The 27,892-nt window shown below is 37.6% G+C and overlaps 2 long non-coding RNA genes across 2 annotated transcripts in view; both read left to right on the top strand.

Annotated features, from left to right (window-relative positions):
* The window catches only part of LOC135971746 (uncharacterized), a 44,542-nt gene extending 19,818 nt beyond the window's left edge, over positions 1 to 24,724 (top strand). Inside the window, exon 3 of the long non-coding RNA XR_010587979.2 lies at positions 20,446 to 24,724. This is a non-coding gene — a long non-coding RNA (uncharacterized lncRNA). The remainder of the gene's footprint in view (positions 1 to 20,445) is intronic.
* On the top strand, positions 8,391 to 12,185 carry LOC135971747 (uncharacterized). The gene is made up of 2 exons (XR_010587980.2): positions 8,391 to 8,474; positions 10,016 to 12,185. It is a non-coding gene; the product is annotated as an uncharacterized lncRNA (long non-coding RNA).
* Positions 24,725 to 27,892: the final 3,168 nt, after the last annotated feature.

Raw genomic sequence — 27,892 nt, 5'->3', positions numbered from 1 at the left:
AATGCCCCAATCTTTAGTTATGAGAAACCTGTATTCACGAGAACATTTCAAAGAGCAAACACCTTTTGAATCATTTAAAAAAAAAAGAACCACAGTAATCTGTGGATGACAATTATCTCAGGACAGCCACTGTTTTATTAATTTTACTTTGATTTTTTTGAGACAGGGTCTCAAGCCACCCGGACTGGAGTGCAGTGGCACAATTATGGCTCACTGTAGCCTCACCTTCCTGGGATCAAGCAATCCTCTTCCTTCAGCCTCCAGAGGAGCTGGGACCACAGGCAAGTGCTACCACATACAGCTAATTTTTTCATTTTTTTGTAGAGATAAGGTCTCACTATCTTGCTCACGCTGATCTCAAATAGCTGAGCTAAAGCAATCCTTCCACTTAGCCACCTAAAGTTGTAGTATAAAAGCATCAGCCACCGTGCCCAGTGAGGACATTACAGGCCTGAGCCACTGTGTCCAACGAAGCCATTGTTAAAGACACAATCGACAAAGAAATCTGGTCATTTCTGTGGCACATAACAATTTAACATAATAAACATAATTATTAGTTATAACATATACAAAGACATATTAGAATTATAGGAATCATAGAAATTTGGAATACATACTAATAACATATTTATATAAATAACCCAAAGAAAGTTAAACATAATTTTGTATTTCACAATGTTTTCTGTAGGTTAATATACCAAATAAATGAAATATGTCTCTTTTTGACCCTTCACGAGCCTTATTTTGACTTACACAGACCATCTGTCACATGCTTGGACTGTGTACTTCTCCACTGGTACCTGTTCCTTTTTAAAATTATTTTTGATTTTCTTTTTCTAGATTAATTTTGTAATAAGAACCTGTTTCTTAAATAACCAGTCATTTTCCTTTAGGAGAATAATATACCATGCAAGATTTTTTCTCGTATAAAATTACTCTTTTTTCTTGATAACCTTCCTTACCAAAACTACATGTTCTTGTCTATATCTTTCTTCACATCTCTCTTCACCATTTACTGCTTCCTTTCTAGTTTGTTTCATAAATAAAATTTTCAAACTCGTAATTTGAATTAACTTTTAAAAAACGTTTGAATTAGACAAAATAATTGTTTTTCTCAATAAGGACACCTCTTCTTTGGAACATTTTCTAGAAACCTAGGAAAAAAGAAATCCTGAACTATTAGATATTAGTATTGTATAGATGAGAAACATTTCACAATTTTTAGAACTGCTTTCTCTATATAATAACCCTTTCTTAATTGGAATTGACCAAGACATCCAGTAAGCATCCAAAATGATTTTAAGATTGTAAATTATACAAAAATTTCACATAGAAGCATTGATCTCATTGACGTGTACTCAGTTTTTTCCATTTTAGCAGTTTACCTAGAGTACTTTTGAAAACTGGGATATTACCCAAAAGTAGTAATTATTTAGTTATGTCCCTATTACCCATTTTTAAAGTCTGTGGACATAAGGTGTTTTACCTCAGTAGGAACCTTAAAGTTCAGTATATGTGCATTTTGTTAATAGCACAGAAGATTTAACTGTTTTCATTGAATTAGTAATATTAAATTAGTCTAACTCATCTATAAAATCACACAAACAAAAATTATTCTGTTTTTGGCTGGGTTTATGGTCTTATAGCCTTTATGTCATATCCTGACACCTTAATGTAAAGACAGAGATAAATACAAAACCATTTGTTCAGTAAACTCAGATAAAAATATGTTGATCATTTTGAAGATATTTCTAATATTATGTCTCCAATAATCTTAAAACCAGTTTTATTTGTCAAGGTTTACTAAATTTATGTGAACTTGAAAAGCTTCCCGAATTAATTTATGAGCGCTCATTTACTTTTAAGTCAATCTGGTAGCAGGCTAGATATAACACACAAACTGTCTACATATGTACATACACACAAACATGTCTACATATGTACATACGCACAATCATGTCTACATATGTACATACACACAAACATGTCTACATATGTACATACACAAACATGTCTACTTATGTACATACAAACATGTCTACATATGTACATGCATGCAAACATGTCTACATATGTACATACACACAAACATCTACATGTGTACATACACACAAACATATCTACGTATGTGCATACACACAAACATGTCTACATATGTACATACACACAAACATGTCTAAACAGGTATACACACACAAGCAAAGGTCTCATAGCTTTTACGTTGGGATTCCAACCGTAAAGTAACAGTACACACTCAGTATTTTATAAAAAATAGCTGGATACACGTTATTGTCTGACAAAACTGGAGCCTGTTTCCATGGCTACATTGTGTTTTCTCCAATATATAATCTGTGAAAGCTGTGAACCAAACTTTGGGTAAAGCTATCTTTATGGCAGTTTTGTTTTTAAAAAAGCATCTTTTACCTTTTTTTTTTCCTTCAGTTTTAAACAAGTTTCCTGTGTTTACTTTCTAGTTAGTCGGTAAATAATGAGTCTTATCACAGCACCAACAGCTTAGTAACAGCCGATCTGAAGCAGGCAGAAAAGAAAACAGAGGAAGAAAGAGAGGTTCTGATGACTCTGCTTCACTTAATAGCTGCAGTTAACCATTTGAGCGCTCAAGTTTTCTTGCTATAGTTTGCCTCTCTGTTTAAAATGTTCACAAAAGTAGGTCTTAATAAGTAACCAGCTGAAATCCCAAAGAGAATGAGAATATGAAGTTCCTGCCAGGCTTCTGCAAAGGAGCCAGGTTTAAAACCTGGCTCCTTTAAAAGGAGGGAAAGAGAAAAAGATAGAAAAGGAGGTTTGTGACCTTCTAGCTGCTGCATGGTATAGGGTTGGTACCCCCACCACTCTTGCTGACATCCCATCAGGGAGAGCCCCAGTACCCTGGACATGCACAGTGTGAGACGAATCCCTCCCACCTCTGCAAGTCATGGGCAAAGGAAACCGTTTACAGCTGGAGAGAACCAGGGGTACCTTTGACTGAGATGAGTAAGGCTGTAGGTGGCTTCCAAGATAATCAGGAAGATGAAGTTGAAAGTGAAAAGGATAGGAAGAGATCAGGGCCCACACTCAAAGGTCATACACTGACACTTACAAACAAATGGTGAGCTTCCAAACAAACCCCAGTTAAGGGCTGGGTACAATCCTGAATTTCTTTCCTCTGTTCAAATCAGTTCCACAGGTATCTGAAACCAAGTGGAGCGATGCCCAGGAGTGCCACAAAGCAGTCACCACATGTGCCCATCACAGCTGATGGTGGCAACTAACCCGTGCAGAGTACCGAAATGAGCCAGGCTCTGTCTGCCCTCTCTTGTTAGTCACCCAGTTAATCCTGGCAACAGTCCTGGGTTCTCTGCATTTCCAGAGTGCAGGTCCTCCATTAACCACTGAAATGCTTTCTCGGGAGTTGTCAACTCCTTACAAACATTTCTCCGTACTTGGCGCAGAGCACAGTGACACCAGAGACAGGCTTCCCTGGACCCCCGCCCTGGCAGTGGCCGTGTCACTTCACTCAGGCCCAGGAAGAAGGCAGGCTGTGGTCTTCCACTGGGCAGCAGCACCGAAAGAATTTCTGACATGGGTGAACTCTTGGATCACTGTGCCCAGTCTGACGGAGTCTGCAGCAGATACAATAAAGGCTTTGGCACCGGGAAGTGGAGCTCACCCATCTGCCAAGCCCAAGGTCAGGCACCCCTCCTTTACACCATCCTTGGGGACTTCCTCCCCTCCCCGGCAGAACGCCACTGAGAATGGACCTGATGGTTCCAAGAGGGCCATTTTCCCCTAAGTCCTCTGAAATATGTTGCCACGATTTGTAACAGGAAGCTGAGTGAGGAGCACAAAATGCTTCCAAAGGTCAGATGATGGGCCACATCTCTGGCGGGCGTGTTGAGCCCCTGAACCAAAGTTTCTGCGACCAGCACCTTTGCCTCTCTGCCCCGGCCTTCTGAGCCTGTGCTCCGCAGACACTTGTGCACCAGGCAGCCAGCCACTCTCTCCTGTACTCCCACAGCCGCAGCAGAGCTGCCACATGCACCTTCCACTCACCAGGTGGAATCTACCTTTTATCCTGTGCAGCAGGCTGCAGAACGCGCCCCTCCACTCCCTCCGTGTGGGGCTGCAAGGGGTCAGGCCCACCACCAACGCTGCCTTTATGGAGAAACCTGCACTTCTCCCAAACCTGAAACCCCTGAATTGCTGGGTCCAGGAAGACTGGAGGTGGCGCCTGATAGAATGACTTCTTTTCATTTGGGCCCGTACCCAGTGGTGGGATGGCTAGATTGAATGGTAGCTGTGCTTTTAAAAGCTCATTGGGAAATCTCCATGCTGTTTACCATACAGGTCGTACGAATTTACATTCCTGCCAAGGGTGTATAAGCATTCCCTTTTCACCTCATCCACACCAGTATCAATCACTTACTGACTTTTTCATAATGGTCCTTCTGACTAGGCTAAGGTTGGTATCGCATTATGGTTTTAATTTGCATTCCGTGATGACTAGTGATGTTGAGCATTTTTTTTTCATATGTTTGCTGGCCATTTGTATATCTTTTGCCTGTTCATGTCATCCCCCCAGTTTTTAATAGAATTATTTATTTTTTTCTTGCTGATTTGTGTTTCTTGTAGATTCTGGGTTAGTCCTTTGTTGGATGGACAGTTTCCAAATATTTTCTCCCATTCTGTAGGTTGTTTCTTCGTCGATTATTTCTTTTGCTGTGGTTTTCAGTTTAGCTAAGTCCCATTTATTTATTTTTGTTTATGTTACAGTTGCTTTCATGGTCTTAGTCAAATATTCTTTGCCTAGGCCAATGTCTAGAAGATTTTTTCCTGGTTTTACTTCTAGAATCTTTATGGTTTCATGTCTCACATTTAAGTCTTTAATGCATCTTGAGTTAATTTTTATATATGGTGACAGATAAGGATCCAATTTCATTCTTTGACATGTGGCCATCTTATTTTCCTAGCACCTTTTATTGAATAGGATGTTCATTCCTCAGTATATGTTTTTGTCTGCTTTGTTGAAAATCAGTTAATCGTAAGTATTTGCCTTCATTTCTGGGGTCTCTATTCTGTTCCTCTGGTCTGTATGTCTACATTTATTCCAGTACCATGTTAGTGTGCCAGCAGATGTTATAACGGACTGTGTTGGTTGACCTTGGACAGTTGGTGGCACTTGCAGGAGAGAGCCAGCTGTCATGGTGCTGGGATTTATGCTTAGCCTTTGTTACCCAGGGGAAGTATTCAGCTGATGGGAAGTGACATGGAAGTCTAAAAAGTCCCTGTTCCGGTTCTGCTACTAGGACAGGTAGAGGGGCAAAGCCAGGTGTGGGCTGGGTCAGGAAAGTCCATACTCTTCCTCTCCAATGTTGGTGTAAGCAGAAGCTGCAATGGTGGTCAGTGGACAGTTCCCTGACCGCTGAGATAATGTTCCAGGGAGGAGAACAGCCTCTGCTCCATGAGAGTCTGTACATGGAGAGAGGGGTAGAAAGTGGCAGGTCTTACACATGCAGACTTCTGCTGGCAAAAACCCACAGCAGCCAGCTAAGTCCCAGGCAGTCTAGGCTCAGAACAGCCCCAGGCCACAAGACTTCCCACTGGAGACTGAAACTGGAACAGTAGCTCTGAGGCCACACCCCTTGATTTGACATGTGAAACAGCAGTACCCAGGTCCCATGACCCTGGCACAAGAATGCTTCCTTGATGCCCCTTGGATTGGGCCTTCGGGGGTTCATCCTCTGCTCAATACTAGATCAAATACAAATCTTAGTTGGTCAGCTTCTTCCTCAGTTGGGGGCTTCTTCCAGTGCATGCCTACTGCCTGGGTTACTTCGCTGATTTCTTCAAGATATTCCATGAATTAGGGTCAAGAATATCTTCCTTCTGTTGCTGCTGGGGTCTGGGAGTGCACACGCAGCACATCCAGGTGCCACTCTTACTTTCATGCTCCCCACCTCTCTTAAGTCAGCTCCATCGCTGGGCAGGGTTCAGGCGCTTCCCTGTGACCTGGATTGCCTGGTTCCCTAGTGGGAATGTATCACAGAGAGAGTCTCCCCCTTTTGCACTCTCAAGGCTCAGTTGCCCATCTGACACGTAGTGCAAGTTGCTGCCTCCTGCTCCTTTCAAAGTATCCAGAGGTTCTTTCACTTTTTCTGTTGAGTTCCTGTGTTTGTTGGATACAAATTCACAGTGTGAATCTCTAGACACTATTTTGCTCTTTCTAAGCAGGTGAGGCACACTAACAAATCCTACAATCTGCTATCTTGAAAAACAAAAAACAAAACAAAAGAAATGCTCTTCTTTATGAGCAGAGGTCTACCAAAAGTTATCTGGAACATTCATCCTGGACATATCTATTCTTCTCCAATAATCGTTATATTTATGCAATCATTTTTATGTCAGTATGCAAACATGGATATTTATTTTACTCTTTACTTCTACTACTTCATTTATTTGTTTAAATTGTTGCAATGTTGACTATTGGAAGTTCTTTCAGTTGGATCATCTGTCGTTTTGAAACACCACCATAATTAAGCTTTGCTGTTGTTATGTGGTTGGTTAGTTGTTTGCACTGTTTGGCATTTTACTTTTTCTGGCGCTACTAGGTGCTTATGCTAATTGTGTGGATTTCCTCACAAGCCTGGTATTAACCATGAGACATGGCCGTGAGAAAGAACTTTACCAACTGAAGATTTTATGGATAAATCTTTACCCTTTAGACTCAGAATATCCACTGACTTGCTACGTTACTTGGGTCAGCTGCTTTTCCCCCCTCCATTCAGTGAGGTGATTTCACTGATGTGTTATTTAATTCTTTTATGTGTATAGCCCCGTGCTATCTGCTACCTGCTGTATAAGGTGTTTAATTTGTATATTGTAAGTTCACTTTTTGTACTATAAAGTTATTTAGGATTTGTAAAATACAATAATGTATTTATCGTTACTGTATGATACCAGAGTAATTTCACTGCCCAGAGCGAATCTGCTGTACCTCACCAGTTTGACCTGCCTCTCTTCCAAGCTCCTAGTAAATACCATTTTATTATCTCTATGCTTTTTCACATTCCAGAGTGTCACATCACCAAAATCTCACAAAGTATTTTGCCTTTTTAAATTTACTATTTTTTCGCAATATACCCTTTAGATTTGTGAAGTGTATCTCATGGTTGCTTAGAGTTGCATTTTCTTAATGACAAAAGACTTAGGCCCCATATCATGTGCTTACGAGACATGAATATAGTATCTCTGGATACATGTCTATTCAGATAGTTTACCACTTCGATTGTGATACTTGCCTTTTTATTTTGAGTTGTAAAATATTTTCTATATTATGGATAATAAATCCTTTCCTTCTATGTGATTGTGAATATTTTCTTCTATTCTTTGCATTATCTTTTTACTTTTAATGATGTACTTTGAATCCCAGAAGATTTTAATTCTTATAAAGTTAAATATATTCATGTTTGTTTATTTTTGTTGGGCTTTAAGTATCATATCTTAGAAATTATAGGAGTTATTGTTTAACTTTAGACCCAAATTACGTTTTTATATATTATCTACTATGGGTTTGGTCTATTTAGAGCTTACATTTGGATATATGATTATTTTGAGCTAATTATGTATATGGTGTGAGTGAGAAGTTCAACTTGCTTGTGGATATTCAATTGTCTTAGCAGCATTTGTTACAAATGTATTTTTCCGTATTGAATTGGCTTGGCAACCTTACGAAATCATTTGACTCTAAAGGTAAAGATTAATTTTTGGATGTTCAATTCTACTATATTTCTTTGATCTGTATGTCCATGTTTATACTATTATTGAGCCTTTAAATTAAATTATGATGATACTGAGTTTTTCATGGATGCCCTTTAAGGTAAAGAAACTTTCCTTATAGGCTTAATTTGTTGTATATTGTTATCAAAAATTGATTTTGGATTTATCCGGTGCCTTTGCTGCATCTTTTGAGATGATCATATGGCTTTTGTTTTTTATTTTATTCTTATAGGGCATGACACTAATTATTTTGTAAGTTGAACCAAATTTGCATTCCTGAGACAAATACTCTTGGTGATGGTGTGTAATTCTTTTTCCATTTGCTGATTTGTATTGCTAGCATCTTATTGAAGACCTTTGTACTTTATTTATAAAACATATTGATCTTAATTTTTCTTCCTTGAAATGTCTTGCTTTTGTTGTAATATCAGTATAAACCAACTAATAGTATACATCAGGAAGTGATCTCTGCTTGTACTGTTGTTTACGTTTTTATGAAGAGTTTGTGATAGATTGTTATTAATTATTTTCAGGTTTGGAATAGTTTACCAGTGAATTCATCTCAACAAGCACAGGGCCTTCACTCCTAACAACAATCACATGAATTTGGAAGGGGATCCTTCCCCAGCTGAACCTTCTTCGCTTGAGACCTTGTCCTTGGCCATCATCTGCATCTGGATTCATGATAAAGAGAAACTGTAAGTGAAAGCTACTTAGTATGTGAGAATTTATTTTGCAGCAATAAATAATACACCTGACAGTAAATGCAATATGCTGTCCTGGGCAGAAAAAATGACATTACTTAAAAACCCGGTAAAATATGGAAAAAGCCTATACTTCAATAAACAGTTTTGTGCCAACTATTTTTTAGGGCTCATCATTGCATGTAACTCAAGGATATATAAAGCTTTCTGTGCATATTTCTGTGTATTTAAAATTATTTCAGAGAAAAGTATTTTTGAAAAAAATATTAAATGTGATATTAAAAGAATTCCAAAGCACAAACAGAATACCTTCAGCTCAGGAGATGAAAGGACATGTAAAGAGAGAATAGCAAAGCATATTTCCATATCGATTTACCAACTCGAACACAGGTACACCTGCTTCAGGAAGATTCTCCCCAAGTTCCAGAGACTCGTCCTCTTTCATCTTCTTCATCATATTCTGCATTTTTCAGTCACCAGTTTTAGCATCAGTAACCACTTTTTCAAAGACAGATGCCTGTGAATCACGTGTGTCAAAAAGCCCCATTTTCAGATATTATTTAACAGGACTCTAACAAACAGACCAGAATTTATTCAGAGCTTGCAGTGAGGAGTGCCTTAATGCCAACATGACTATGTTGACAACACATCCTCTGGTGAGTGAAGCATTCATACAGAATGAGTTGCTGAAACTCAATAACATATGTTTACTGTACAAGTAAGGCAATAATCAACATAGTGCTCTAAAATTATTCTGGGGACATAGGGGACATTTGTCTAAGATTTATGAGATGTGAGCAACCAAGAGAGCGTGAACACTGGTGTTTTACAAGTACTCCAAATCAGTAGATGGGCATTTGATTTTCCAGTGAGGGTGGCTTTCAGGGTCTCTTGGCTTCAATACTGTACACACAGAATTTCAGTGACAGATCTTGGTTAAAATAACAACAACAATAACAACCCCTCATCTATCATATTGGAGCCTGGCAATTTAACTTAACTTAATTTCACTGCATATAAATAGCAACTTAATTTAAATTAATTTCACTGCATATAAATAATTTAAATTAATTTCACTACCTAAAAATAGCAACCCTATAGTCCATGCAAACTAGAATGGCAGTGGAATTTATGTAGTGAAGAAAGTGAGAAATGATTTTCCAAATTTAAAGGAAACTTAAGGTTGTATAGGGAAACAAATAGAGGTAAAAATATTTTTAATCCTTCTTTTTCTGACAATTGTGTTCTGCTCTTATAAATAGAAAGCTCTACTTTCATTATTTTATAATATAGTGAGTTTATCGGGCACGTGTATGAAAATTGTATAGTAAAGGTAGGTTTGAGTCCACTAGGTTCATTCGACTTAGACACATCATTTACTTTATCTCAAATGGTTATTTTTTAAGCCTTGGTTTTGTACAACATGTAAAGGCATCAGTCTTTGTGCAATATTAAGGCTTCATTCAAGTAACTTATCTTTGTGTCTCTGCCTTTGTTTCTGCATTGCTCCTGTACTTCTGCGAACCGTATTTCAGTGAGTAATGATGACAATGGCAGCCATGCTGTCTCCCGTTCTTACCACTGGATGTGAAGAAATTCTAGATGCGATCCAGCCAATCTGTACTCGACTCTCAGTTCCATCTTCTCAACTCACAGTGTCTTCCAAAGTCCATGCCACACCACAGCCTGGAAAATCTCCCAAAGCAGTGTCTTGAGGCAATGGTAGAGCTCATGTCACAGCATGGTATATCTCAGGTATCACTGTCCTTCCCTGTTTGATATAGTCTCTCTTACAAACCATTGTTCCATACACTTTGCCCCTTTTGTGTTTATGTATCCATGTGGTATGGCATGTCTTAACCTCACAGTGAGGGTATTAGCATAGAGTTTTGCATATCTAGAGGTGTGGATCCTTGGGAAGCATCTTAGAACCTACCTGCCACATCAGGTCCTGTCTAACCTGTATCAGTTTCTGGGTCCTCACTTATTTTTTTGACCTTGATCCTAGTGAAAAGAACTTGTCAGGTGTTCCATAGGATGTATCACGATATGGATTTGTTATATTTTTTCATCATTTGACTAAGATTAAACATTAATTTATTCACATATTTATCTAATGTTGAAGACAAAAATCCTGAACAATATATTATTTAGAAATATAAATTTAGAAAATAATAAAGAAGAATGAGGCTGAGCACGGTGGCTCATGCCTATAATCCCAGCAATTTGGGAAGCTGAGGTGGGTGGATCACTTGAGGCCAGGAGTTCGAGCCCAGCCTAACTAACATGATGAAACCCCATCTCTACTAAAAATACAAAAATTAGCCGGGTGTGGTGGTACACACCTGAACGTTTCTTATATTCTGGGTAATAGTCTCCTAACAGTTATATGACTTGGGAATATCTTCTTCCATTATTTCAGTTGTCTTGATGGTGCACTTTGCATCTTAAAAGGTATTGATCCACGTGAAGTTCAATGCATCTATTTTTTTTTTCTGTCACTTGCACTTTTGTGTCACATGTTAGAATCCATTGTTTCACATAAGGCCATGAAAACCTATTCCTGTGTTCCTTTCTGTGGGACTTTTAGTTTTAGCTCTTACAGTTAGCCACATACTCTATTTTGAGTCAGATACATATATGGTACAGGAAAGAGTTAAACTTCCATATGGATATCCCTTTCTCCCATCAGCATTTCTTGAGAAACTATTTTTTCATCTTGAATCAATTTTTCAACCTTGAAAATAAGTTTGCCCTATATATAAAGATGGATTTTGGCGTGCTCAAATCTATTCTGTTGGCTTGTGTGTCTTTCCTTACGTTATGTGAGTTTTCCGTGGATGCTCTTTGTAGGTTTAGCAAGTTTTCTTCTATGCCTAACTTTCCCAGAGCTTTTATCATGAATGGGTTTGGAATTTGTCAAATACCTATTCTGCATCTTTAGAGGTGACCATGAGTCTTTTTAAAAAAATTCTATTACTATAGTTTATAACACCAGTTGTTTTGTATGTTTAACCAAACTTACATTGCAAGGATAAATAGTTTTGCTCCTAGTGTATAATCCTTTTTATATGTTACTAGTTAATTTTGATAGTACTTCCTTGATACTTTTTACCTATTTCATATTGGTCTCTAATTTTCCTTTCCGGAAATGTCTTTGTCTAGCTGTGGTGTCAGGGAACACTGGCTTCATACAGTGCATTGGGAAAGGTTCTCTACTCATCTGATTTTATTGATTGTTATTAATGCTGAGAGGCTTTGAATAACACACCAGTGAAGTCATCTTGACCTGGACAGAAATTGAATCCTTACAAGAATTCTAGGAGCTTGGAAGGGGATCCTTTGTCAGGTGAGCCTTCCATTGAACTCTCTGCCAGGTATCTGACCCAGAGAAACTGTAAGTACTATGTAGGGCTGGGTTTGAAAGTCTGAACTGTGTAGTCATATGTTATACAACGATCAATCGGTAATATGCCTGACAGTAAATGTAATGTGGTATCTTCCATTAGATCCTTGAACAGAAAAATGACATTAGTGGAAAACCTGGTAAAATATGAAGAAAATCTATTTCAGTTAATAGTTTTGTACCACTGTCAATTTCTGAGTTTTCATAAATATGCTATGGTGATATAAGGTGTTCACGTTTCAGGAAGCTGTAGGATATATGAAACTCTATTATCTTTACTACTTTCTGTAAAACTAAAACTATGATGAAAGCATTTCTTAAAATGTAGTATTCGGATACCAAAAAATAAAACAACAATAACAGAGACAGATTTAAACCACAGTAAAGCCACAGATCAGAGGATGAATGGAGATGTAGGGAGACTATAGCAAAGTAGCTTGCCTTATTATACCCCATTCCTACGCAGGGCACCTGCTTCAGAAAGACACCGTCAGGCTTCAGGGACACGCATCCATTTTCTTCTTCCAATCACACCATTATCCAGTTATCAGTTCCTGTGTTCGTAACCACTTTTCCAAGGAAAGATACCTTTCTCACATATGTTAGAAGGCCCTGTTTGCAGGCACTTTCGGGCAGTGTCTTTGTAGGATCTCAGTATAAAGACATTTTAGAAGACATGACTTCCAGGCATTAGAAGAGAAGACTGAGAAACACCAGTGATGGGGAACATATATATTTCTGCATTAAGCGTGTTTTCTTAGTACAGATTCCTTTTTTTCCCAAGTTTTGCAAGAATACGATGCCTTAAGCCTTTGAGAAAACTCTGTGATAATTTAGTTTTCTTCATCATGCAGACTCCATCACAAATTTATGGGACCACACATTCTCTTGACACTCACGTCATGGATCTATATTGTCCTTTGGTATATTAGTGTGTTCTCATGAAGCTGATAAAGACATACCTAAGACTGGGTAATGTATATTATAAAGGAAAGAGGTTTAATTGGCTCACAGTTTCACATGGTCAGGGAGGCCTCACCATCATGGCAGAAGGTGAATGAGAAGGAAAGTCACATCCTACATAACGGCAGACAGGAGAACTTGTGCAGGGGAACTCCCATTTATAAAACCATCAAATCCTGTGAGACTTATTTACTACCATGAGAAGAGTATGGGGAAAACTGTTCCCATGATTCCATTTTCTTTACCTGGCCCTGCCCTTGACACATGGGGATTATTACAATTTCAGGTGAGATTTGGGTGGGGACACAATGAAATCATTTCAAGTGACAAGCCCAAAAGCCACAGAGTAGACATTATCATGGAAGCAAGTTAACTAGATACGAAAGAAGTTTATAATCATTGAGCTGTAGATTAATTCCTGCTCAAAAAGATGTGGAAATGAACCTTTAGACATCAGATGTATGAAGGTGAGGCATGTTAGTGATTCAGAGTGTGTTGTGCAGAGGTGGAAATAGCCTAATAGATAAAAGGAACGAACAGCAAGTACAACATACCCCAGCCCACCTTCCTGTGATCTAAGAGATGGACACAAGCTGAGTGCTGACTGCAAATGTGCTGGCTAAACAAAGAACCCCACAGCAAGGGGACTGTCCCCTCTTCCCCAACACAGCTCCCTGTTCACAGACCACACCACTTTATAGAGAAGCACCAGGGATGTTCCGGAAGCCATGCCCACAAAGCATACTAAGCCATGGCACTGCATAGTACACTCCCAAGGACATCTGGAAAGTCAAGACTCTTGCGTTTTCAGACCATGATCACGGGCTACATTCTCCATACCATATTCATAGCTTCAGCGAGAAAACAAACTCCTGGGTCCTGGATACTTAGAGTGAGAGACGCAGCTGACCTTGACCGTATTTCTCACTTCTCAGAAGATTGTAGCAGTAATTCAGGTGCTATTATTTGGGGCATTTATAATTCAGTAAACCTTCTTACGCCTCTAATCTTACAATTCACCCCATAGGAAAGGACAGTTTCATTTAAATTGGTGATCTTGAGTCATGGAGATTTGCTCTTTTTATTATAACAGGAGTTTCTATAAAGTAAGTAACTTGTACAATCCCATTTTCCTCTTCATTTCAATGCACACATCTGATCTATTATGATGTGTACTGTGAAGATCATCCATGACTAAATTCTTGAGGAAAAAAAAATCACCAACTGGCAGGCAGGCCAGGAAGGAGAGAGAATTAGATTGTAGAAGGACAGACTCATCTCTAGGTGGCAAGAGGGTCGATGAGCTCTGAGTGCTCAGGGTTAAGACTGGAAAAGTGATAGACATGAAACTCTTTTACCATGATGTCCCAGGCAGAGAGGACCCAGTGCTGAGCACTAAGCTGGCAAACATTACTATGATAGTGTGGAAAATATGATTTGTATTGAGTCTGGATTGGCCACCAGAATTCTCAGAAAGATGCCACTGAAAACACCCCATCATCTGACCATGTCCTTAGGCAAGAACCCAACGCTGTCTCCGCCCTCTAGTCTGAATAAAGGGTGTATGATTCCTCTATTGGAGATTAGGGCTTCCTGTTCACTCAATTCAGCCCTAGTAGAAGCTGAAACTCTCAGTGCAAATATGCTCAACATATTCTAAATTACATTGGCTTGTAAAAAGGGTATTTCAATTTTTTATTTATTGTCATTTTCATCAATCTTAATATTCTCAAAAGGCTTTCATGCTTGTGCTCTTTTTAGATTTTAATTTTTGTTGTCTTAGTCAAAAAACGTGAGGATTGGGAACACTTGTTCAAGATGTGTGACATGAGCAGTCAGCAGAGCAAAAACACTGATATTGTATGGGAATATGTAATAACAGATGGGCATTTGCTCTGCTAGGTGTGGCAGCAGTCAGGGTCTGTGAGCTTCAGTGCTGTAAGCAGAACTGACAGATCCTGCTTTAAGGAAAAAGGTGCCCCTCATCTGTTGTATTCAGCCTGGACCATTTTGTTACCAAACCCAGTAGTGCCAGGACAAGAAGCCTATAGGTAACTAAACATTTAAATTATTTATTATTAAGGCACAAAATAAATTATATATTTCATATATTTCTATTTCAGATAGAAGCAAAATTATTGAATAAACCATAATATAGGCCTGTCCCTGTGTTGCATGAATGCAGTGTAGTTCGATTATTGCCTTTGCTTGAGTCTAAAGATGAGGCTTTGGTTAACTTGAGTTAGATGTTAGATGCTGGCAGGAGTCTGTCTTCTTTAGAGGAGCTACATGTATCCAGGAGTCAATTCCTTGTACCTTAACACCACAAAGGTTAGTTAATAGCACCTGATAAGAACTTTTTCAGGGTGTTGGAGGTGGTGATACACTTCACAGTGATTAATTTTTTTAGCTTTGATAAGCCCCAGCAATAAGTCAGAGACTTAATTCAGAATTCAATTTTGGAGATGTCTGTCAAAGATGTTAGAAAGCTTAAAATATTTGATCAAAAGCAAACTACAGGTCCTTGTAAAACAATAGTTATTCATTTAACCAAAGTGATCATTGAAAGACTTTAAAGGCAATGCAGAAAGTTACACATGTGTAAAAACCTTACTCTTTTCAAATTTCATAGGTTTTTAAAACCAATTAAACACTTTATAAAGGTAACGTAGGAACTATCTTGATGAAATGTAAACTCTTGTTTCTTAAGGCAGTTACCAAAAAGTCAAAGGAAAACCCTTTTTAGTGCGACTGCCTCTCCTTAGGGGAAAGCCCGTTGAGATGATCTGGAAGTACAACTTATAATAAAAAGTGCTTGAATTTAGTCAAACATGGGAAGAGTGTGTACAAGGTTATGCGTAGAACTGGGGAATAGATGACTCTTAGTAGCTGCATGGTAACTTTCCTGATGACAGTGAAAATTTAGACACACCAAAAAAAAAAAAAAAACCCAGGAATATAGAATCAAGTTATCCTGGAGGAAAATACTGCTTTTATAGACCTCTAAGATAAAATATTTCAGCATCAGGCCACAACATTTAGAACTAAGAAAAGTTACAGGAGCTGAGAGGAAGCTGAAAGATAGAGTTATCCCAGGCCACATCAAAGGGAGAAAAAGCTGATAGTAGCAAGACAACAATTGAACATTTGAGATATGAATCTCAGAAGTTTTCAAAAGAAATCGACTATGGAATAGAAAATCAAAATTTCTTGTCATTTTATTAAGAGGAAATTGATACCTTAAGAAAATATTGGTTTAATATAGGGGACCATTCTTTAGAAAGACCATTATAAACAATTCCTTTTGAATTATACCTAACTTGATTACATACAAAATTCCTGTTATAAATTCCCCTTCACGAGCCTTATCATGACTTACACAGACCATCTGTCACATACTTGGACTGTATATTTGTCCTATGGTACCTGTTCCTTTTTAAAATTATTTTTGATTTTCTTTTTCTAGATTAACCTTGTAATAAGAACCTGTTTCTTAAATAACCAGTCATTTTCCTTTAGGAGAATAATTTACCATGCAAGATTCTTTCTCATATAAAATTACTCTTTTTTCTTGATAACTTTCCTTACCAAAACTACATATTCTTGTCTATATCTTTCTTCACATCTCTCTTCACCATTTACTGCTTCCTTTCTAGTTTGTTTCATAAATAACCTTTTCAAACTCATAATTTGAATCAACTTTTAAAAAACTTTTGAATTAGACAAAATAAATCTTTTTCTCAATAAAGACACCTCTTCTTTGGCACATTTTATAGAAACCTAGGTAAAAAATCCTGAACTATCAGATATTAGTATTGTATAGATGAGAAACATTTCACAATTTTTAGAACAGTTTTCTCTGTGTAATAACCCTTTCTTAATTGGAATTGACCCAGACATCCAGTAAGCATCCAAAATGATTTTAAGATTTTAAATTATACAAAAATTGCACATAGAAGCATTGATCTCATTGACGGGTACTCAGTTTTTTCATTTTAACAGTTTACCTTAGAGTACTTTTGAAAACTGGGAGATTATCCAAAAGTAGTAATTATTTAGTTATGTCCCTATTACCCATTTTTAAAGTCTGTGGACATAAGGTGTTTTACCTAAGTAAGAACCTTAAAGTTCAATATATGTGCATTTTGTTAATAGCACAGAAGATTTAACTGTTTTCATTGAACTAGTAATATTAAATGAGTCTAACTCATCTATAACATCACAGAAACAAAAATTATTCTGTTTTTGGCTGGGTTTATGGTCTTATAGCCTTTATGTCATATCCTGACACCTTAATGTATAGATAGAGGTAAATACAAAACCATTTGTTCAGTAAACTCAGATAAAAATATGTTGATCATTTTGAAGACATTTCTAATATTATGTCACCAATAATCTTAACACCAGTTTTATTTGTCAAGGATTACTAAATTTATGTGAACTTGAAAAGCTTCCTAATATATGAGCGCTTATTTACTTGTAAGTCAATTTGGTAGCAGGCTAGATGTAACAGACAAACATGTCTACATATGTACATACACACAAACATATCTACATATGTACATACACACAAACATGTCTACATATGTACATACATGCAAACATCCACATATGTACATACACACAAACACGTCTACATATGTACATACAGACGTCTACATATGTATATACACACAAACATGTCTACATATGTACATATACAAACATGTCTACATATGTTCATACACGCAAAAATGTCTACATGTGTAAATACACACATCTACATATGTAAATACACACATATCTGCATATGTACATACACACAAACATGTCTATATACGTACATACAAACATGTCTACATATCTACATACATACAAACATCTACAAATGTACATACACACAGGCATATATACATATGTACATACACAAACACATCTACATATGTACATACAAACACGTCTACATATGTACATACACCCAAACATGTCTACACATGTACATACACACATATCTACATATGTACATGCGCAAACATGTCTACATATGTACATACACACAAACATGTCTACATATGTACATACAAACATGTCTACATATGTACATACACACAAACATGTCTAAAGAGGTATATACGCACAAGCAAAGGTCTCATAGCTTTTATCTTGGGATTCCAACCGTAAAGTAACAGTGCACACTCAGTATTTTATAAAAAATAGCTGGATACACGTTATTGTCTGACAAAACTGGAACCTGTTTCCATGGATAAATTCTGTTTTCTCCAATATATAATCTATGAAAACTGTGAACCAAAATTTGAGTAAAGCAATCTTTATGGCAGTTTTGTTTTTTAAAAAGCATCTTTTACCTTTTTTTTTTCCTTCAGTTTTAAACAAATTTCCTGTGTTTACTTTCTAATTAGTCCATCAATAATGTGTCTTATCACAGCACCAACAGCTTAGTAACAGCCAATCTGAAGCAAGGGGAAAGAAAATAGAGGAAGAAAGAGGTTTTGATGACTCTGCTTCACTTAATAGCTGCAGTTAACCATTTGAGCTCTCAAGTTTTCTTGCTATAGTTTGCCTCTCTGTTTAAAATGTTCACAAAAGTAGGTCTTAATAAGTAGCCAGCTGAAATCCAGAAGAGTATGAGAATATGAATTTCCTGTCAGGCCTCTGCAGAGGAGCCAGGTTTAAAATCTGGCTCCTTTAAAAGGAGGGAAAGAGAAAAAGATAGAAAAGGAGGTTTGTGAACCTTCTAGCTGCTGCATGGTATAGGGTTTGTACCCCCACCACTCTTGCTGACATCCCATCAGGGAGAGCCCCAGTACCCTGGACATGCACAGTGTGAGACGGATCCCTCCCACCTCTGCAAGTCATGGGCAAATGAAACTTTACAGCTGGAGAGAGCTAGGGGTACCTTTGACTGAGATGAGTAAGGCTGTAGGTGGCTTCCAAGATAATCAGGAAGATGAAGTTGAAAGTGAAAAGGATAGGAAGATACCAGGGCCCACACTCAGACGTCAAACACTCACACTTAGAAACAAATGGTGAGCTTCCAAACAAACCCCAGTTAAGGGCTGGGTAGAATCCTGAATTTCTTTCCTCTGTTCAAAACAGCTCCACAGGTATCTGAAACCAAGTGGAGCAATGCCCAGGAGTGCCACAAATTCAAATCCGTCAAACACTCAAGTGATAGTCCCGTTAGTGGACAAGACGAAACAGCAGAGCCCCAGCGACACCCCAGAAGACACGGGAAAGCTGGGTGCAATCCGACCAGCTCCCTTGGTTGCAAGGGTTGCCAGCTTCTTCAGAGATCACATTCTTTGTACCAGCAAAGTGTCGATGGCTGCAGAAGTTGTGCGAGGAAGTGAAAGGGAGGGTCTAGGAAATGAAAGATTTTCAGCAGCCACTTGGAAGTTCCCTAACATTCCTGCTGTGGGGTCCGCTAGCCTTCAGCTGCTGGTACTCACAGGTAACCCTCCGCCTTGGTAGCAAAACCAGGCTCACAGGCTTGGGTTGCCCAGAGCACATAATGCTCCCCATATGGGCCACCAAATTTGTTACCAAACACAGGTTTGGCCACTTGTCACTGACACTATCAAATAACAAGCATGAGGGTGGTAAAAAGAAAGTGACTTTATTTCACAGTTTAGCAATGGAGAAGAACCAGGTTCGTACCTAATGGAGCCGCTTCAGTTTTCTGGGAAGAAAGCAGGGTTTTAAGAAGAGAAACTTTCTTATGCAGGGCGTGCAAGGAACATGAAGGTGCGGGGTCTATGTGTCTTGCTGTAAAACTTAGCTAAGGGGTCATTGGTTAGTCTGACCAGTGTCATTGAGGACAGAGTCGGAATGTGGATTAACTCTTGTCTTGAGACAGTCTCCCTGTGAGGGAGAATTCTGGATGGTGCCGCTTCAGTTCAACATTTGGTCCTTAGAATTTCTAAGGAAACATACTTAGATAAGCTGGCAGTCCTTGCAGGTTGTTTCACTGGTGGAAACGAAGGAAGGAAAAGGTTAAATTTGCCTTTCTAAGGAGCTAAGCAAGAGGTGAACAGTGAGAAAGAGAAAAAATACACAGGTAATTTTTAGGAGAATGCTATACTGGGTTACAATTTAACGTAATTTCACTGTGTCTAAAGAGCTATTCTATACTTCATGCAAGCTACATAGCCTGTGGCATTCATGGAGTGACGAACAGAGAAAAAAAATAGTTTTGAAGTGCAAAGGAAACTGGAGATTTTTTTAAGGAAAATCAGTGAAGGAAGAAACCTTTATTGGCTTCTCCTTTTGGTGAGAAATGTTCTCTTATAAGTAGACAACTGTACTTTAATTATTTCATAATGTAGTGATTTTACCAGCCACAACTAGCAGGATAACATAGGAAAGGCAGGTTGGTGTCCACACAGGGTCACTAAATCTACCTAACAAACCATTTACTTTATTTCTAAAAATAACCTTCATCCTTGGGCTTGATGCAGGATCACTGAGTCATGGAAAACTTTGTGTTTTTGTAGTCAGAAATGAGATGAAAGCATAAAGGTAAATTATTCTTTATTAAAGAATTCATTTAAATTACTTTTCTTTGTATCTTTGCTTTTTGTTTCTGTACTGCTCCAGTACTCCTGTGAACCATGTCTGAGTGGAGTAATGATGGCACCACATTCCAGCCTGCATGGGTGTTGGCCTGAGTGCTCCCGCCTCATGAAATTCAGCCACCTCTTTCTCCAGTCAGTTCCATCTTCTCAACTCCGACTGTCTTCCAGAGTCCGTGTTACACCACAGCCTGGAAACTCTCCCCAAGCAGTAACCTGAAGCAGCAGTGAACCCTCATTGTTTTGCCTCTCTCGGATGTCACTGTCCTTCATTGTTTGATGTGCACTGTCTTGCAATCCATCCCTCCAGATAAATCATCTATTTTTACATGTGATAAGCCATGTCCAGTCCCCATAAGTTTTACCACATTTTGTTTCATTCTTCCTGCAGTTACTCCATCATTACTGTATCACCGCCTATATGGATGTAGTTGTCAGTGTGAAGCTGAGTAAGGAGCAACGTGCACCAGACTCACAGAGAAAAATGGACAAGCGAGCTGGCCTTTGTATCATTAAAGGGAAGGTCTGATTGGTGAATATGTAACGTCTGTAGTAGTCTTGTTGGGGACATCCACAGCATGTCAATGAATCAAAGACTTAAGTAGGATCTCAAAGAAATAATAATATCTCTATCTAAACTCTTATACACATAGTAGACTTATTTACACTTACTGAAAAAGTTCATCCAGAGTTTTAAATTTACATTTTATTCATATACAAATGAAAGCAATATTGAAATTAATTCATAAATTTACTGACACATATATTGATATTCTGATTATGATTGTTCTGAATTAGATTTTGACACTTTTACAAAGTGATTATTGATACAGTTGGATGAATATTCACCATGTTTGTTACTGTCTTCTCGTTTTTGCGCTGCCCCTGTTTCCATTTTTGTCTTCCATTCATTTTCCTTTTTTTGTGGTTTTTATTCAGCATTTCATATAATTCAATATTCTTTCTTAGCATCTCAGACTTTTTTTATACTTTTTTATTGGTTACTGAAGATAAGAAAAGCTTTTAATTTTCATATTCTTAATTGATCTTACATATAACAGCTTATTTAAAATAATTATATTCAATAGCAGACAGGTGCCTTTCAAAAAAATAGTAGCAAGGCTGGGCACAGTGGTTCAGGCTTATAATCACAGCAGTTTGGGAGGCCCAGGTGGGTGGATCACCAGAGGTCGTGAGTTCGAGACTAGCCTTGCCAACATGGTGAAACCCCATCTCTACTAAAAAAAATACAAAATTTAGCTGGATGTTGTGACACACATCTGTAATCCCAGCTACTCAGGAGGCTGAGGCAGGAAAATCACTTGAATGCGGTAGGCAGAGGTTGCAGTGAGCTGAGAACGCACCACTACACCCCAGCCTGCGTGACAGAGCCATGTTAGGGATGAAATGTCAGCATAAATTTGGAAAGGAAGCAATATTCCAACCCTAGCACTGCACTTCTGCCTCTCTAAAAATCACACCCTGTCACAAAAGTTTTATTTCATTCCTATAGTTCCAAGGCTTAAATTGTTCTAGCACCAACAGAAAGTTCTAAAATCTAAAGTCTCCTCTGTCAGCCCATGAAATCAAAACAAGATTTCTTGATACAAAATTCGGCAAAAATCTAAAGTCTCCTCTGTCAGCCCACGAAATCAAAACAAGTTTTCTTGATACAAAATTTGGCAGTTGGGTTGTTGATGCCCACTGGGTTCATGTTGGCTGCTGCACAGAGAAAGCCACTTTACCAAGATAAGGGAATTACTATAGAGAACATTTTATACATGTAGAGCCAGCTAAAAGAGAGAGCAGAGTTTTCATATTACTCAAAACTGCTTCTCCAAATACTCAGAGGCTAGAGTTTTTATAGATAGTTTTGTGGGCAGGGGGTTAGAGAAAGGGACATGCTGATTGGTTGGGTCAGGGATGAACTCTTAGAAAGTCAAAGCCATCTTCTTTGCTGACTCAGCTCCTGGGCGGGGGCCACATATCCAGATGAGCCAGTTTACTGGTTTGGGTGGCACCTGCTGATCTGTCAGAATGCAAGTTATGAGAAATACCTCAAACACCAATCTTAGGTTTTACAATAGTAATGTTATGTATAGGAGCCATGGGGGAGTTAATTAATCTTGTGGCCTCTGATTGTATGACTCCCGAGCCGTGCTTTCTAATACGGTGGTTAATTTGTTAGTTTTACAAAGGTGATTGTGGTCCCCAAACAATGAGGGGTTTTGTTTCAGGGAGGAGCTGTTATTATCTTTGTTTCAAAATTAAGCTACAAAGTAAATTTCTTCCAAAGTGGGTTTTGTTTTTGCCCAGGAATAAACAAGGGCTGCTTGGACGTGAATGCAAGATGAAGTCACTTAGGTCGTATGTCTCTCCCTGTCGTAATTTTCTCAATTACTGTTTTTGCAAATGGGATGTCAATTTCCCCTTCTGAATTTCATTGCATCTTATTCTTAAGGTGTGAGGTACAGAGTTGGGAAGAGGCCAAAGACCATTCTAACTTCTTTCTGCTGACAAGGGGTATACTTGAGAGAGGGTTTGGCCCCAGAGTAAATGGAATGAAACTGCTTTGTAGCTGTCTGCATGTATTCGCAGATGCCTGGTTGGGGTTCCTAGGCTTGCATGACAAAGATGTTAGTACTGTCATCCACAATTTTAGTACAGCACTTAAGTGAACAGCAAACTCTAGGATAATGGGTCCTAATATAAGGAGTGGAAGTCCTAGCTTCAGAAGTCCTTATGTAATTCATCTAAATCCCTGAGGGATTAGAGTGAATAGCCCTAAGAACCAATCAGACATGGGGTCAACAGTCAAGAGAGATTTGGGTCAGAGGTTGTTAGAAAGACAAATTTGGGTAAACAGGAAAGAGCAAATTTAAATATACCATCTCATATCTTTTTAGTTAGTTTCCTAGTTCTCCGAATATATCCTATCTGTGTTTCATTCCAGGAGGTGTCACTGCAAATGAAGGAGGCTCCCTTATGTGATTAAGGCAAAAAATATTTTTAACAACAGGCATTTGTAGGGAAATAGAAAATAATAACAAAGGTTAATGTTGGGCACAACGTATCCAGATGTTAGATTCAAAGCATTTTTAAGTTGCAAAGGAGGATAGCGATGACAATCTCACGTATTTTTCATCTGTATCTCCAGGTATAAGCTTCAGCATGCAGGGCCTCCGGAAGAAAGTCGTAGCCATTTCATTGAGTCCAGGTCAGAAAAGTGGAAAAAAAATGTGGTTGTATTAGTTTGAGTAGTTTAGCTCTAAGAGATTTCAGAATTCATTCCAAAGTGCAGAAAATAATAAAAAACTCAAAAACAATGGAGAAGACTAGAATCTAACAACAAGTGTGCTATAGTATTTTTCTGAAATATAACGTTTCGCTCCCTAGTTTTCATTTTTATTTAAGACATACCATAGTAAGACACATTTATTTGCAAAATAAGTTTTGGTATTATTATAGTTAGCCTGATTATTTGTGTAAAGTTCAGCAAGAATAATTATTTCCCATATTAGCTCTTTCTAAACTGGGTTTACTGCAACTTTGTTCCCTAAGGAACCTCAGATTGGACTTTTTTAAAGCCTTGAAGGGATGTATCTGTGCCTGCAAATACTCATACACATTGGTTGAATTTCTCTCTTCTTCAGCTCCCAAGATAATTTGGGAATCATAGGCCTGTCAGAATGTGACAGTTTTTACTTACCACAGGTCAGGAACCCTGTACAATTCCTGTGTAGATAGTTATGAGGCCAGTTTCTTCAAGGGGCTTTTATCATCTCTGTTGGTCAACTTTAATTCCTCAAGCCTGTCTGTCTGTATTTGAAGGTAGGCCATTCCACTGGTAAAATAACCGTATCTTTGGTAAAATAATCTGTGCCTCCAGTTGTGTTCTGTTACGAAAGAAATCAGATTCTTAGTGTACTTAGGTAAATAACTATATCTCCTTGGTATGGAATCCTCATAAGTACTTTTCAAATTTTGGAGAAATCAAGTAGAGAATATGAAATATCTTTCAAGTTTTGCTCACAGGAATATACTTTACTCAATCATGAGAAGCTGTAAATAGCTGGAAAGAAAAATGTTGTCTTGACTCTGAAAAATGAGAAAAAGGCTCAGAAACTTTTCAAGCAACAAGTCATAAAAGGATTATTTCGGTCTTCTATTAGTTCAGTCTATGAAGTTAACTTTGTCTGACCTTGAGTCAGCAGTCCTCATAAACATACAGCTATCTATGAGAGTCCTGGAAGTTTGTTTTGTTTTTTTCCTATTTCAATGCCCCAGTCTTTAGTTATGAGAAACCTGTATTCACGAGAACATTTCAAAGAGCAAACACCTTTTGAATAGTTTAAAAAAAAAAAAAAACACAGTAATCTGTGGATGACAATTATCTCAGGAAAGCCACTGTTTTATTAATTTTACTTTGATTTTTTTGAGACAGGGTCTCAAGCCACCCAGGCTGGAGCGCAGTGGCACAATTATGGCTCACTGTAGCCTCATCTTCCTGGGATCAAGCAATCCTCTTTCTTCAGCCTCCAGAGGAGCTGGGACCACAGGCAAGTGCTACCACATACACCTAATTTTTTCATTTTTTTGTAGAGATAAGGTCTCACTATCTTGCTCACGCTGATCTCAAATAGCTGAGCTCAAGCAATCCTTCCACTTAGCCACCTAAAGTTGTAGTATTACAGGCACGAGCCACCGTGCCCAGTGAGGACATTACAGGCATGAGCCACTGTGTCCAACGAGGCCATTGTTAAAGACACAATCGACAAAGAAATCCGGTCATTTCTGTGGAACATAACAATTTAACATAATAAACATAATTATTAGTGATAACATATACAAAGACATATTAGAATTATAGGAACCATATAATTTTGGAATACATCCTAATAACATATTTATATAAATATAACCCAAAGAAAGTTAAGCATAATTTTGTATTTGACAATGTTTTCTGTAGGTTAATATACCAAATAAATGAAATATGTCTCTTTTGGACTTCAGGGGACCTAATACTTAAAAGACTAATGAGTTAAAAGAAAAATTCTTAGTTTATAATTGTATTTTTCAAAGTTTGTGAATGTTAAAGGCTTAAAACACTTCATATCACCAAATAGAATCCCAGATAACCACAAATCATTTGCTTAGCCAAAACGGTAGCTCAAAAATTCAAAAAGGCAAAAGCCTTTATTCATTGGTAGAGAGGCGACTCTGATCTCCCAACAACAGGACCAAATAAAGTCAGCATGAGGCCATCCGAATCTGTATCTTCTCTCTCCCCTACTTTTTTCAGTTTAGAAGACAAATAAAAATACTTTATTATCTCTCAGTAGTATACAGAAATCTTGTTTAAAGAGAAGACCAAATTTTACCTTTGTATTAGTGTTTTATTAATGTCAAACCCAATTTTTACATAAAACCTTATAAACAAAACTATCAAATCTAAATCCGTTTGACTCTAACTGTTTACAACTTCCTACTAAACAACTGATTAATGCTCAATGAAAACTCTGTTGATCACACATTAGCGTGCAGATTCTGGGCCTGTGTCATTGTGATTTTTAACTTAATGATCATTCTGTAGAAAAACTAACCCGCTTCAAGTTTTGGCAAGCTACTCACACTCACACACAGAACTTTCTTTACAAGACCAATCTTCTAGAAACCTTTATAATTTGCTTAAACCTTACGTTTTTGTCCTATTATTTTTTTAACTTAAGACAATTTTTAAAACTTCTAATTTAGACATGGTTACTTTTTAAAACAAAAATCATATCTTTAGGTCTTTTTATAATTTTTTATAAAAAGACATTTTATAATTTTTATATGCCTTGAATGTAAATGTTTTCTCAGTAGTATCAGTTACACGTGTTACAGTGTTAAATCTTCACAACTTTTATTTTTAGTGAAAGCAGTTTTAATTTCATATCAAGTGCAGAGCCTAGGACACAAGACAGAAATGAAGATAATGTCTGACACTTTCCAACATAGCTAGGGGGCATGGCTAACTCAGCATGTCCCCAGGCTTTACCTGGAAGCTACTGGCTCTAATGCAGGCAGGTTGGACAATTACAGAAAGTCACAGATATTTATAACCTTAAAAGAGCAAAGAGAATATCTGACCTGCCTAATTTAGACCAAATGTCTAAATGTTGAAGAAATAATGTTATTGTACCCGTAATCTTTAGAGCTATCTTTATTATTCAAAGATCATTAGAGTCATGTGAACTACAAAGCATTGTAGTTAATTTTTTTGATAAAATATTTTATTTAAGTGCATAAATATGCCAATTAATTAGAGCTCTTTTATATAGTTTGTTAGCAAAATATTAATTATATGAAGCATATAAATACACAGACATAGAGAAGCAGATCTGGTAAAGTTATATGGATTCTTCATTTGTTAGTTTTTAAGTTTTTCTTTTTCGTTTTAGATCATCAGTCTCTTGATTACCTGTTCCCTGCCCTAAACAGTTTTTAACCAGGCAGTTCCAAATTTTTATTTTAAAGGGATAAATCTTAGGTGAAATAAAATAGATAATTTATATTTTATCTAAACCAAGGAAAAATGTGGGAGTTTCAGTCAGGATGGCCAGGAAAGGCAGACACTCTTCAATTTGGAGATTTGGAGATTGGTTAACTTGAGGTTGATATTAGATGCTGGCAGGAGTCTGTCTTCTTTAGAGGAGCTACATGTATCCAGGAGTCAATTCCTTGTACCTTAACACCACAAAGATTAGTTAATAGCACCTGATAAGAACTTTTTCAGGGTGTTGGAGGTGGTGATACACTTCACATTGATTAATTTTTTTTAGCTTTGATAAGTCCCAGCAATAAGTCAGAGAGTTAATTTAGAATTCAATTTCGGAGATGTCTGTCAAAGATGTTAGAAAGCTTAAAATATTTGATCAAAAGCAAACTACAGGTCCTTGTAAAACAATAGTTATTCATTTAACCAAAGTGATCATTGAAAGACTTTAAAGGCAATACAGAAAGTTACACATGTGTAAAAACCTTACTCCTTTCAAATTTCATAGGTTTTTAAAAACCAATTAAACACTTTATAAAGGTAACGTAGGAACTATCTTGATGAAATGTAAACTCTTGTTTCTTAAGGCAGTTACCAAAAAGTCAAAGGAAAACCTTTTTAAGTGCGACTGCCTCTCCTTAGGGGAAAGCCCGTTTAGATGATCTGGAAGTACAACTTATAATAAAAAGTGCTTGAATTTAGTCAAACATGGGAAGAGTGTGTACACGGTTATGAGTAGAACTAGGGAATAGATGACTCTTAGTAGCTGCATGATAAGTTTCCTGATGACAGTGAAAATTTAGACACACACACACAAAAAAAACCCCAAGAGTATAGAATCAAGTTATCCTGGAGGAAAACACTGCTTTTATAGACCTCTAAGATAAAATATTTCAGCATCAGGCCACAACATTTAAAACTAAGAAAAGTTACA

Source organism: Macaca fascicularis, chromosome 7 (genome assembly GCF_037993035.2).
Source record: "Macaca fascicularis isolate 582-1 chromosome 7, T2T-MFA8v1.1".
In the NCBI taxonomy this organism is placed as follows: domain Eukaryota; kingdom Metazoa; phylum Chordata; class Mammalia; order Primates; family Cercopithecidae; genus Macaca; species Macaca fascicularis.
The sequence above is the reverse complement of the archived record's forward strand: the minus strand, read 5'-3'. Positions and strand labels throughout refer to the sequence as shown.